Raw genomic sequence first — 13,381 nt, 5'->3', positions numbered from 1 at the left:
ACCAACAGTGTGGAGATCGGAAGAAGAGTCAGACAAGGATGCAGTATGCCACTCCAATTATTCAACATTTACAATGAATATAATGAAGAAAGCATTAATGGAAATTAAAGATTTCAAGATTGGAGGGGAGGTCATTAACAAACTCAGATACACAGATCATACGCTTATTATAATTAGAACCAAAGGACTACAGGAGATGATGGACAGAATAATTCACACTGATAAATAATATGGAACGAAAATCATCGTCGAAAAATCGGAAGTCAGGAGAAAATCCCGTGAAAAAACGTCCTTGTGAGTCAGGGTAGAACGAAGTGAACTTGAAGAGGTACATAATTTCAAATATTTGGGAAGTATTTTGACGAGGGACGGTTACTGCAGCAGATAGATAAGATCAAGAATCGCCATAGCCAAAGAGACATTCAACAAGAAATGATCACTTCTAACTAGCAGCCTTGATATTAGACTAAGGAAGAAGTCTACCAAAAATTAAAATTGAAATTTGTGAGTCTTACGTCCCACGCTTATGTCGGTTAGGTTAAAGGAGACGGTGATGATGAGAGATGAATGAAATGGTGGAATGAAGAAAGTGGGAGGAAATGGGAGAACCCCGAGAAAACACACGCACACGGTTTGAACCCGGTTCACTTGGCGGGAGCAGGGTTTGAACCCGGGACCCCAAGCACCAGAGGTGAATGCTCTAATACTGAGCCACTGCGGCCCCAGAAGTTGACCAAGTGCTTTATATGGTGTATTAGACTGTATGGTTCAGAGACTTGGACATTATGGGTCAGAGATGAAATATTTAAAGTGCTTCGAAATGTGGTGTCGGAGAACAATGGAGGAGATAAAATGGATGGAGAGAGTAATAAACGAAGATGTTTTAAAAAGGGGAAGGAGAGAAGAGGATGCTTTGCAAGAGGAACCTTCGTAGGAAGGCCAATTGAATTGGACATATCTTGCGAAGAAATTGTCTTCATACTGCCATAAAGCGAAAGATAGAAGGAAAGCGAGGAGTAGGAATAAGAAAAACGCAATTGATCGATAATTCGAAAATTAGAAGAAAACATTGGGAGTTAAAATAGGAAGCTGACGATCGTGAAACATTTCCAAGCCCGAATGTAAGAAAAAAGAAAATACTTTACGATCAATTCCATCTATTTTCTCTTGAAGGGTAAGTGGGTTAAAGCCACATGGTTCAATGATAGAGCGCTCACCTCTTGCGCGAGGCGTCCCTGGTTCGATCGCAGGCCATGAGAGTTTCCGGTGAACAACATCGTGTTTGTGAGTTTCCTCCGGCCTCTCCTTTTCCCTCTCACATTTTCATTCCATGAATTTGTTTCATAATTATTCATTTCATTAATCATCCGTCTTATTTTAGCCTGAAACGCATAATAGTAGGACGTATGAAAGATTATATTCCTTTTTCCCTATTTCCATAACATCAAAATTTACTCCACGTGACCTTCTCATTACTTAACCAAAACCACTGACATATCTCTACTATGAAGGCATGGAAGAAGGTGGAAGCAATAGCCACCGAAAACTTAAGTTACATAAAAGTCATAGAATGTGTAAACAAGTAATTACCACCTACGCTTTTTCCTATATAAAAACATGCAATATGGCGAGAAACTAAACTCGAGCAAGTCACTCAAATAGTAACAGAGAGCACTTATTATCAGCAGTTACATCACAATACATGATATTTACAATAGTGATGATCTCAGAGATGGCCAGGAAGGAAATTTCCAAAGTACTAATTTTCACCTTACATGTCGGAAGTCTCTCCCCTCGGAGAAGAGAAGGGGATTTACAAGTAACCACTGTTTTACAATATCGCACTTTCTATATGAATTATCCACATGGTTAAAGTGTAAGACTCAAATCGACACCAATTTGACAATAAAGGCCACTAACATTCTTATAGCGAGAGCTCGAAAAATTTTCTTCTGATATACGCGCCACAATAATATAAATCCAATTTGATATAGAGACCTTAAATTATACTTACTAGGTTACAAAGTACAAGCTTAACTCAGTCTACAAAGATAAGAGCAATCGAAGGCAATGTAATAAGGTTTTACAATACTCAACCAGAAAGTAGCACTGTACTTTATGCTCATGCTCATGTTTTGTAATTTGAGCACTGGATCCATCCAAGCACATAAAAATCAAATCTATTGACAGATTGCAAATGCTAACATCAAAAACAGCTAGGCTCCAGTTTCGTATTTCCAGTCGCCATGGTGACCTGTACTTTTCGAGTTCTGCAACAATATATAAATTAATGCCTATCTGTCACTGTGATAATGTTCTCTTGAAATCAGAAACAGTAAGGTGTGCCTTTGTACAGCACACAATCTTCAAAGAAACTTGTGAACGTGACAACATATAAGCCCTTACCGCACGTAATATAGACTACATGGCCCTTAATGAGTTAAAAATAAATATGAGAGTAATTTTGATACTTTTTAGATGGAAAGTAAACAGCGGTAGTTCAAAAAATGTTAGAAATACTGGTGCAACTACTGACCTAAAACACTACAAAGCAATCTCTTCAGAAACCACATAAACATAAATGAGGAAATTCATAACATGAATATATGATAAATGCATTTAAAACTGTATAATCCTAACTGAGAAAAATGCCTGTAATTCATAACGACGTGCTATTTTTTGTGTGAATCACAATTTAAGAAATTGCCTTACTAAAAAGTATACAAAATTTACTATTTCTCTTTTGCTTATTTTTCATAGGTGAACGGATATAATGAAATGCAAGTTACCACAATCATAGATAATGTTATTCTACAACAGAAAATATGAACCTGAAGAATGTTCAGTGTTGCCATCCACAGAAATTATAGCGTTGCCAGAAAAACAACGCCCCTAAAATCGACGTTAAGGTAGCAAGTAGAGGAACGTACTCAACTGCATTTGGTTACGTATCATGTTGTTTTGGTTTCCTGTGAACTAATTTTTAAATAATAGTTGTATTTAGTTTGTACTAAACAAAATAGTTTGAGTATACAGTTATTAAAACTAAATAATAATGTTATTTAAAAAGTAGTTCACAAAAAACCAAAACAACATGATACTTGACCAAATGCAGTCGAAATTTTTCTTCTAGTCGCTGTCTGAACTTAGAATTTAGGGGCGTTGTTTTGACTAGCAACACTGAAAGTCCTTCAGGTTCATATTTTCTGTTGTAGAATAACATTATCTATGATTGTGCTGAGTTGCATTTCATTATCTTCTTTCACTTATGAATAAACAAGCAAAAGAGGAATTGTAAATTTTGTATTATTTTTAGTAAGTCGGGGTCTTACGGGGTTAATCTGTACCATTTCACACCAGCAACATATTACACCTCACACAGAAGAATAATGATACTACTGAAATGCAATTTTATAGCATTTCACGATATTTAGATAAAATAAACTTGAAAATCTGACGTCGCAATCACACAAGCAAGCTGATGCATACGAAGTATGCTGACGCGAGTCCAGAATAACAATATATTGTTCAAATGAATATGGAACGGCATTGTAATTCAGCAAGGAAATACAAAAAGCTTTCACTGATAATAAGCCAACAGTGAAAAGCACAAAATGCGAGATATACGGACAGAAATACATAGAGACAACAAACTTTTTAAATATCGTTTTCATAAGTAGCAACATAACATAAAATTAACAGAACAAATTAAAATGAATTAAATCCCACAGTCATGTAATATATGGTAAAGGAGACGGATGATTAAAGGAAGTGAATGGCTATGGAAGAATGGCCAGAATAAAATTGTAGGAAGAAACAAGAAAATCCCAAGAAAAACCACGAAAATTCCATATGACCTGAGATAAAACAAGGTGCACCTCATTGGAGGTGAGTGCTTTACAATTAACCACTATTATCTCAAAATATATAAAAGAGTCCTATAATCAGTTATTGATTAGTTTCACTCCAAACACTTATATTAATAAAAGGAGGAAACAATCGATTTAAACTTATTTTAACACACTAAATCTTCTATAGGTGCGAATTCAATATCCTGCAAAAAGTGAAAAAGTGACTGACTGGATCGGGACTGGAACCCGAGATCACCAACACAGTGGCTACCGCATCGGCAAGGTATGCCGGAGATCCCGAGTTCGAGTCCTGGTCCAGGCAATCACTTTTTCGCTCTTTCTATGTTATCCAACTGAAATGCTCGAAAGTAAATACTCGCACAGGAAATTCCATATTTATAAAAGACAAATATGTCAATGCGTTACGGTAATTTCTAATGGTAAACAGTCACGCCAATAGATGGCCCAGGATGCAGGCAATTTACAGATTTAAAATAATCGTGACAACATAAAACGAAACTTAAAAATAAGGTTCCAATCTAGCTAACTACCTGTATGTATTTTAAAATAGCACAAAGACCATATCCATATTTAGAATTGAGCATTGCGTATTTCTACTGTAATAGAACTATACTGAGACCATTTAACTTTGCAACTTAAGCTGTAATATTTCAATATAGGGAGGGCATTCAGTATCTCCCCCAAATCCATCGACGGCTCCGGAGCCAGTACTGTGACTTAAAGTGAGACGTTGTAAACATCCTAGTTTATGCATATACCCACTGTCGCTGACGCGCCCGTTCCCAATGAACGCACCTCCTTCCAAAAGCCTGGGCTACCTGCTGCGGTCCAGCACTGACTCTTAGATAGCATTTGTGGTCTTTAGTGGGCACCTAGCACAAGTTGGTTCGTGTTTTATGCGCTGCAGATTTTATACCATACGCCCACATCGGTACCATAGAATGCGTACGCCACAGTTACAAAATAACGAACCGTAATCACTAGCAAGTGAGCCAGAGACTCTCCCACTTTATTTGGGGGAGAAACTAAATAATACTCCAAAATAGAAATACATGATACTGAACATAAATGTGCTATTAAGACAGGGGGCGTAACCATATCTTGATTTGAACATTAATATTTGTGTAACTGCCAATTAGTTGGTAGATGAACTAAACTAAAAAACCCGTATAACTCCAGCAACGAAAGTCACTTTACTTCGGATGAAGCACACAAATTTTTAATATACGGAAAATGAATTATTTAAACTAAATATTTATAGCTCAAACTTAGATCCTGCCAAACATCCTGTAACTTTATACGTTCTCCCCGATACTACAACCCTTCTTATTAACCGTTTATTAGACTATTAGTAATAGTATACTGTGAATTCTACATTTCATTATTGCTACGAAGATTATGATAGGGTCAATCACTTAAAAAAGTAACTTCTAAGATGTGTTCTTTCTAGAGGACAGGGTGACGAAAATGATGCTATTCCACAGGCGGAAACTTCCTACTTCTACTGAACTAACCTAGCATAACATGTCAGATTTCAGAGCTGAAAATTACTACTAAAGGAAGTGAATTGGCGAATGACTATAACTATAAAATGAGGACTGTATCTGAATATTTAATAATGCAGAAATTTTCAACGGAAACTCTCACCTTCGTCAGCGACTTATTTACTTGCACAAACATATATGGTATTGCTGTTTCAAATAATAACTCATGATTTGTCACTATAGCCTATAATGGAAGCCATAAGTTGATGTAACTGAAACAATACTGCGCGTTAATGGAAATAAATCAGCCGGTGAGGAAGGCGGGGATTTCCATTAGGAATTTCAACAGTAACAAATATTTAGATGCATTCCTGACTTCAATAGTTGAGAAATACTCATCAATTAACCCCCCCCCCCACACACACACACAAAAACACAAACTCCAATATAACATTCTTTAAAGTCTACCGTCTAAAAAAAGCACCTAAGCAAAGTTTTCTCAGTATTAAAGCGGAAACGCCAACAGATAATAATAATAATTTATTTGCTACCTGGTAATATATATATATCACAGAATAGACGCACACATATCAAAGTCTGCACCAGCGAATGCAAGCCTCTAATGTACCGAAAACAAATTGTATACAGAAAGAAAGATAAAAACAATTAGTGATTATAGCAAAGGCTATTTTCTTCGTATTGGACCCACCTAGGCTAATGTACAGTCAGAAACAATATTAACCATAGGTTGGAGCTATATTTCTTATACCCCCAACCTATGACGGTACTTAATATTGTTTCTGACTGTACACCTTAACGTAAGTAGGTCTACACAGTGCAACAGCAACCCATTATTACAAATTAAATAGTAATACATTTGCTATTTTACTACATACATACATATATATATATACATATAAATTCGTGTAGGTGTACTTTTGGCAAACAACACGCAATAATTGTTTAAACATTTTTTTTTATTATTATTATTTACTTCATTCTTACTGTCCCGTAAAAGATCTTCGCTAGGTTAGGCGACATGAAAATCTTACTTGTCATAGATAAAATTCAAGGGGGCCACCAGAAGTAACTGCTGAAGAATTAAAATTCCTTTACGATTTGCGTATAAATACGGTTTCCAGATGTATGGCATAAAAACTACAGTGCAAAAAACACAAACCAACCGGTATTAGCGTGGCCACTAAAAAGCATAAATGCTACCTAATCGAGGCAAAGCAGGGCGAAGCTGGTGAGTACGCGCACTAGCGTCTGAAGGAAGCAGGCGCAACAACGATGGTGTATACGCGTAAGGAAGGGTAGTTAAAATACGTGCGCTTTAGCGATGATACGAGTTTCAATAGCACTTGTCATGATTTCATACTAGTAACACTCCACTAATAAAATACAGCTTCTATATACTGTACAGAAACACACCGCCGGTGGAAAATAGCATCTAATAATAATCTTTCTTATGTACTACTTATTTTATACGACGGAAAGCACTTGTAATGATTTTACATTAGTAACCCTACACTTGTAAACCTAAAATACAGCTGTATTACGTTGAAATCAATTTTGTCTCCTGCAAAAGCTTATTCCTTATAAAGGTGTTTTTCATGGAAAGTATTGAATTTTACCTGAAAATCTTTCAAAATTGGTGTGCCAAAACTACACCACCACCATATATTTGCTTTTAGTTTACAATGAGACGTTAGTCTTTCACTGTTTTCCTAAGGAAGGGGAAAAAATAACGGACGGAACAAGAATCATTTTCTACAAATTATGAAGTCTTCAATGTCAATGCGAAAGACCCATATTGAAATTATGGGTTAATTCTAATTGTGAGGGGCCACAACAAATGAGTTGTTGGTAGTGAAATGTAATTAATGTGTGAGTAATATGTGAAGTAAATTAATAATACAGCGTGTACAACGGAGAAACAAGAGAATATTGTGCCCACCTTTCTGAAAGCCATTGCCGATCTATACAAACCATGAATATAAGTAGAACGTAATGTAACTTAACCAAAATTAGGCTATAGTTATGAAAAAAAGTGTGAATTTTTAGGAAAAAATTCTGGCCTCCCATAATTAGAATTTATCCGAAATTACTTTTCGGAAATATTGCAGGCCTACATCGACTTATACACAAAAATCAATATCTGTTTAGTCACCAAACTGTAAATAAAACACCCTATATTCCACACAAATTAGCATCTTTACACGATCTTACGTTCTAGTTTTACTTCCTTGACAGTCCATAGTAAGATTATGTAATCGGTTTCCACATTACAATGTCAAATGTAATCTCAAATTCCCTTCAGAAACAAAACGGTAACCTATTCGGTAAATAACTATCATGAATACATTATATTTCACGTTATTTTATATTATTTTGAGCAGAAACGTTCAATTTCACACGTTTATCAACTTTGTATTCGAAATTACTTCATATACTGTCATAAGAATATAAATGATTACATAAAATATATACAGATACTGAATATAACCACGTAAACAGGGCATACATATTTGCTGAGTTTGCCGCTCCTGCATTCTCACAACCAAAACACAGAAGAATGTGTAATAATGCTATTGACATCCTTCGCTTGAGGCAAACTCAAAATTCACTCCTTCATGCAACCTTACTTACCTTTCAAAATGATGTTCCCTATTCAATTATCTGGTAACAGAACGGGTTTGGCCACACAACCACATTAAACTTTAACACCTAGAACTTTCACTTGTAAATATATTATCCGATTAACATTCAAGTTTGACAACTACACAGTAAACAAATGCCAAAACCGAAATCCTAGGACCCGAAATTCCTCCACTACACAACTCAATTCTCACCATCAATAGGTGTGGCTAAAATGACGGAATCTACCGATACATCGCGAATATAGCCGATGCGAGAACAATTGCCTGTCGAAATGCGAGAGCAAATATTTCTATGGAATGCAGGAATTTTATCGCACAATTTTTATTAGATTTCCATAAATGAATTAAATCAATACTAACATTTTGCTATTTGTATTGTACTATTATAGATGTGACTTTATTTCCTACGATAGTATTGTACAGTACGTAGTTATATACAGAAAATGTATTCTATATTTTTATGTGCGAACCTTGGCAATAACCACAGGTTCGGTTCGGATTTTATTGACTTAAAAGATATCGAAAAACTACATATACATTGACAATTAAATCTTTAAATTTGATCTAAAATAAATTTAAAATAATTTTACGAGAGGTTTACGAGAGTTCTGCTTACAGGTATTTTTATTATTATTATTATTTTATTAATCATTTCTATATAAATTGCTCACAAGAGGGTGAAAATCCGTCACTCAATTTTTAGGCGGGGTCAACAAAACTTAGAGCTACATATCCTTGATTTTTTTTATCAAATCGTGATTGACTACTTTAATTATTTCTACTATAGATATTATTCCCTCTCATATTGATAGATCAACTTTATATCTTTTGCCCTCCGGAGCACGGTGGCTCAGTGGTAGAGTGCTCACATCTGATGAAGGTGTCCGATTCGATCTCCGACCACGCGAATTTCTGGTAGATGACATCGTGCCCGTTGGTTCCCTAACAGTTCTCCGTGTCCTACCCAGACCGGTCGGTAGCCAGCCTAAAAATGTAGGGGGGGCGTCTGAAGTTAGGGGGGCATGATCCAACCATATTATAGTTCATCAGCATATTATAGTTCATTTGCAAGCCTACCGTGAAAGGCAGCAAAAATTAAGGGGGGCCTGGCCCCCTAGACCCCCCTGGATACGGGATTGGTCCTACCTCATTCTCATTCCACCAATTCTTTCACAATTACTCTCTTTTATTGAAAATTCGTATACTTTAACCTAAAGACCATGATCGTGGGACGTTAAAGTTGAAATTGAATTTAATTTCATTCATTTTATTCCATTACTGATTTAACTTTATGACGACAGTGGGCGAGACAGTACAATAATATTTTGTTACACAGGCAGAACTTCAATATCATCCCTCCTCATACAATAACTCCACGCAAGTTTCCCTTATTGAATTATTCTACCCTTTAAATAAGTTATGACATGACCAAGGGAAGATAGAGAAACCTTATCATGTTTTCGGATTCAATCGTGTCAATTAGGCTATTTATTCTGATTTTTTTAAAAAAAATATTCAAAATTCAATTGTTTTGACAATGGTCAGATCCTCCTTTTAATATTGTACATTTTTTGTCACTAGGTTGCGCTAGTGGTTGTTCAGCTATTGCCTTTGACAGGGAGAAGCACAGCAGACACCTTGCTTGTCCAAGTGTTCTGTTCAAAGCATCTTCCAGAGCTCTCTCGTGGCGAAGTGGTTAGTGTACGCGCCTTTGGCGTGGAGGACCCGGGTTCAATTCCCATGGGAGCTCATATGGTTCGAATCCACGCTCGATCCACATCTTATATAGCCTTGCTGCTGAAATGAACGCTAAACTTTAAAAAAAAAACAATCAAAGGCACGTCTCAATCCATTTGTAAGCATGCGACCAGTGGCTAAGAGGAGTTATTATAGCATTGTCTGTGACTATAAATAGTAACCCAGGAGGAATACGGTGTTCAGTTCCCATGTTGGTCATGATTTGGCGCGCAATCAGAAATTTGTGTTGGGAGGAATTCAGAGTTGAAAATATATTCCATTCGTTTTCAAGTTTCATATACAATTAGTTTCAAAAGTCTCCATACACATGCAATTAATACATTCAATAAAAGATAATGCAGAAAACGTTGCAAATAAAAAACAACTAAAGAACATATTTTGTCCCGTTGGACATCAAGTATCGTTATGTTAAACATAAAGAGTATAATACCGTTAAGTAATAAAGAACAAATTAAATACACTGAAATGAACAAAATTGGAGACAAAACAATTTCCATACACCTATAAAAATGAAACACAACAGGCCAGTTCGTGTACTCAGATTCACCATTAATGATCTGTGTGTCTTCGGTTCGCCCGTAGTATTTCCCTCATTCGGTTCGGCATTGCAGCAACATATTTGCTGTTGCCGTAAGCTCTATACTCCACCCCTCTATTAGAGCAGCTTTCACTTGTTCCTTACTTGTTTTTACGAACAGATCTACTCAAGTGAGCCCATAGACGTTCAATCGGCTTGCAATTTGGTGATTTTGGAGGTGTATGCAGTTGTTCGGGCATATTGTATAACAACCACTCCTGAACTCTTTTGGCTTTATGCTTCGGGTCGTTATCTTGTTAAACAAATACCGGCGTGAAGATTTGCTTTTAAAATATTTAAATAAACATGTTGGTCCATCGTACCCTCGATTAACCCTTTCGTGGACGAATTTTCCTACAAGGAACCGGACGATACCTCCTTTATGCTCCTCAGTACACACTCAAATCAAACAAACATAATTATTTCTTGAGTGATGTTCCCATTTCCATAGTGAAAAGACTTAAGACTAATGGGAATATCGCTTCCCAGTACAGCAAATAAAACCATACCAAGGCTCCCTTGGCGGGAAGTATGCTCCCCATTGCCCACAAAAGGATTAACTTCAACTTCCCCACTCCAGCTGCACTCATGCACCCCTAGACAAGGACACTGACACCATCATGCTTCACCGTTGGACATAAGTTCTTAGGCTCCATGTGAGTATTTGGTTTCCTCCACATTCTAACTCGTCCACCCAATCCGAAAACAATTAATTTACTTTCATCGCTGAATAACACTGAGTTCCAGAAGGCTATTGGCTTGTCTACATATTTTCTTGCAACTCCCTACGTTTCTCTCCGTTTATCCGACTCACAAAGGGCTTTTTCCTAGCTTCACGACTATTATATCCCGCTTTTCTGATAATCCTGCGAACCTTTTAGGCAAACCTTTCACACCATAGTCCATTTTCAGCATGCTAACAAGCTTCGTGGCACTCGTTCGTAATTCACTCCCGATCATTCGTAGAATAGCACGTTGATGATGCACTTCCAATTTAATTGGGCAGCCGCTATGCTTTCGATCGTCATAACATTTTGTCTCCTTACATGTCTTTATTACATACTGCACCGCAGAGAGTTTTCTTAACGTTTTCGCTATTTGTTGAAGGGGTTGTCCTTCTTTATGTAACCTCACTACAGGGGCGGATCCAGGACCGACTTCTGGGGGGGGGGGAGCGGTGGGTTGTCATACTGCTACTTTTTAGGGCTCCAAACTTTGAGATGGGTTTTATTTATATAGATAAAATAAAAAAGTTTACTCTTCTGAGGGGGGAGCGATTGCCCGGACCGCTCCCCTCCTGAAACCGCCCCTGCTTCACTATCAGCCCTCGAACTGGCCATCTTCTTATGCACAATTGCTTACCTGATTGCCTCTGTTTTGCTCATTCTGACTGACACACTGCTACTGCCCCATGGCGCCGTTCGTTCACACAGTAACGCTGAAAGCACCAGGTTTACTACTATTCCTGCTTTGTATGGAAATTCTTTTGATCTTTATTTCACTGTTCGTACATTTGTTAGCCCTTTACGCCTAAGAGGTCAAATACATCAGCTCAATATTTTGTACGTTTTCCAGCTAGGTGACCTCGAGTACAAATTGTGCCACTCCACCAAGTGTCACCCATACTTTTCACATCCTATAGCTTTGCTTTGGCTGCTGTACAGAGATTTTTGTGATTAAGTGTATGTACTAATATATATGTTCTACTATGATATGTCACTAAACATTTAATTCAGTACATTATAGGTAATACCAATGAAATTATATCATGATAGTGTACAGAAAGCATTACCACAGTAACTTCTTTTTTTTTTTTTAATATAGTTATTCTTCTACTTCCGAACACTGGCATATTTTCCCTAAGTTTCCCCCCTTCCTTGTAATGTTTCGAAAGAAATATGTCAAGTCCAACCATCGTATTACCTAACGAGCAAACGAGTGCGGGCGGCCGCTTTTGGAACTAAAATGCAAGCAGCAGTGTTTCTAACCGGATTACTTGTAATCAATCTATCACAGTTCTTTTTGTCCTGTTCATAATAAACCACTTACATTGATTTGACAAACACTCACGTTGATTTGACTTCGAACGACCGCCCACCCCAAACGTTCAGTTTGGATTCACCCCTGGCTCAAGTTAAAACAAACAGTTTCAAAAGTTATTGAAGTTATTTGCAGAACATTTTAAGTAACAAGGGGGAAAAAAAAACTCTATATTAACTTGCGAACAAACTAACCTCAGTATCGTACAAAGGATCAGGTGCTCTCTGTGGCAAAGAAAACGAATTAAAATTGGTTGATTCGACTCATTCCGAAGTTTTTGACGAGAGGATATGTAGGATGTGTACTCATTATTTGCTGGTGACTGTCTCTAGTATTTTAAGTCTATAAAATATGCATAGGGACAAATCAAGGAAAGCTCGGGGCAAAAAATCATCGGAGGAAACAAATTATAGAGTACTCACAAGAAACATTAGAACTTTTGGTAGAATCTCACTGAATTGTTAATTGTGCTATGTTGTTCTTAAATTGGTAATTTCCATTCATATATCACTATTCACAATACATCTGCACTACTGCAGGAATGGTTCACTACAACTACATAACTTACGGTGTTCCTTATTAAGCGTAAAGAGATTAGGCAATGAACATCTAAACTGCAACATTTAAAAACCGTTGGATATACTGCAGAGTAAAACTCTCCGCTACCCTGTCTCACCGCGCTTGCCAAGAAACTGATGTATACACAACAGCAGCGCCATCCTCCCAAAACCGCACTGCTGTCCTGGTCAGGTAATACATTTATACACTATCAAACTACTTAATTTCTCAAGAAAATACAATCGATCAGGTATGATGTGTAAGAGATCATACAATCGTTTTGGAGATTGTATCCATTCATAGTTTCCTTTTCAACTATAAATGGTGCGTGATATACACAGAATGCATTTTGATTCTTTTCAATCGTAGTTTCGTTATACTCTGAAAAGATAGGATATATTTTACCTGGGTATGTCGTCTTTCCCAGAC

General features: G+C 36.9%; 1 protein-coding gene across 3 annotated transcripts in view; it reads right to left on the bottom strand.

The window, feature by feature from the left end:
* Window positions 1–8,221, bottom strand: part of Synd (protein kinase C and casein kinase substrate in neurons protein Synd) — a 367,852-nt gene extending 359,631 nt beyond the window's left edge. For all 3 annotated transcript variants that reach the window (XM_081738619.1, XM_081738618.1, XM_081738616.1), the window contains exon 1: window positions 8,009–8,221. The gene's annotated coding sequence lies outside the window, so the exon portion shown is untranslated. The remainder of the gene's footprint in view (window positions 1–8,008) is intronic.
* Window positions 8,222–13,381: the final 5,160 nt, after the last annotated feature.

This window comes from Thermobia domestica, chromosome 14 (genome assembly GCF_964235325.1).
Source record: "Thermobia domestica chromosome 14, izTheDome1.hap1.1, whole genome shotgun sequence".
NCBI lineage: Eukaryota > Metazoa > Arthropoda > Insecta > Zygentoma > Lepismatidae > Thermobia > Thermobia domestica.
Note: the sequence above shows the minus strand (reverse complement) of the source record. Positions and strands in the feature narration are given on the sequence as shown.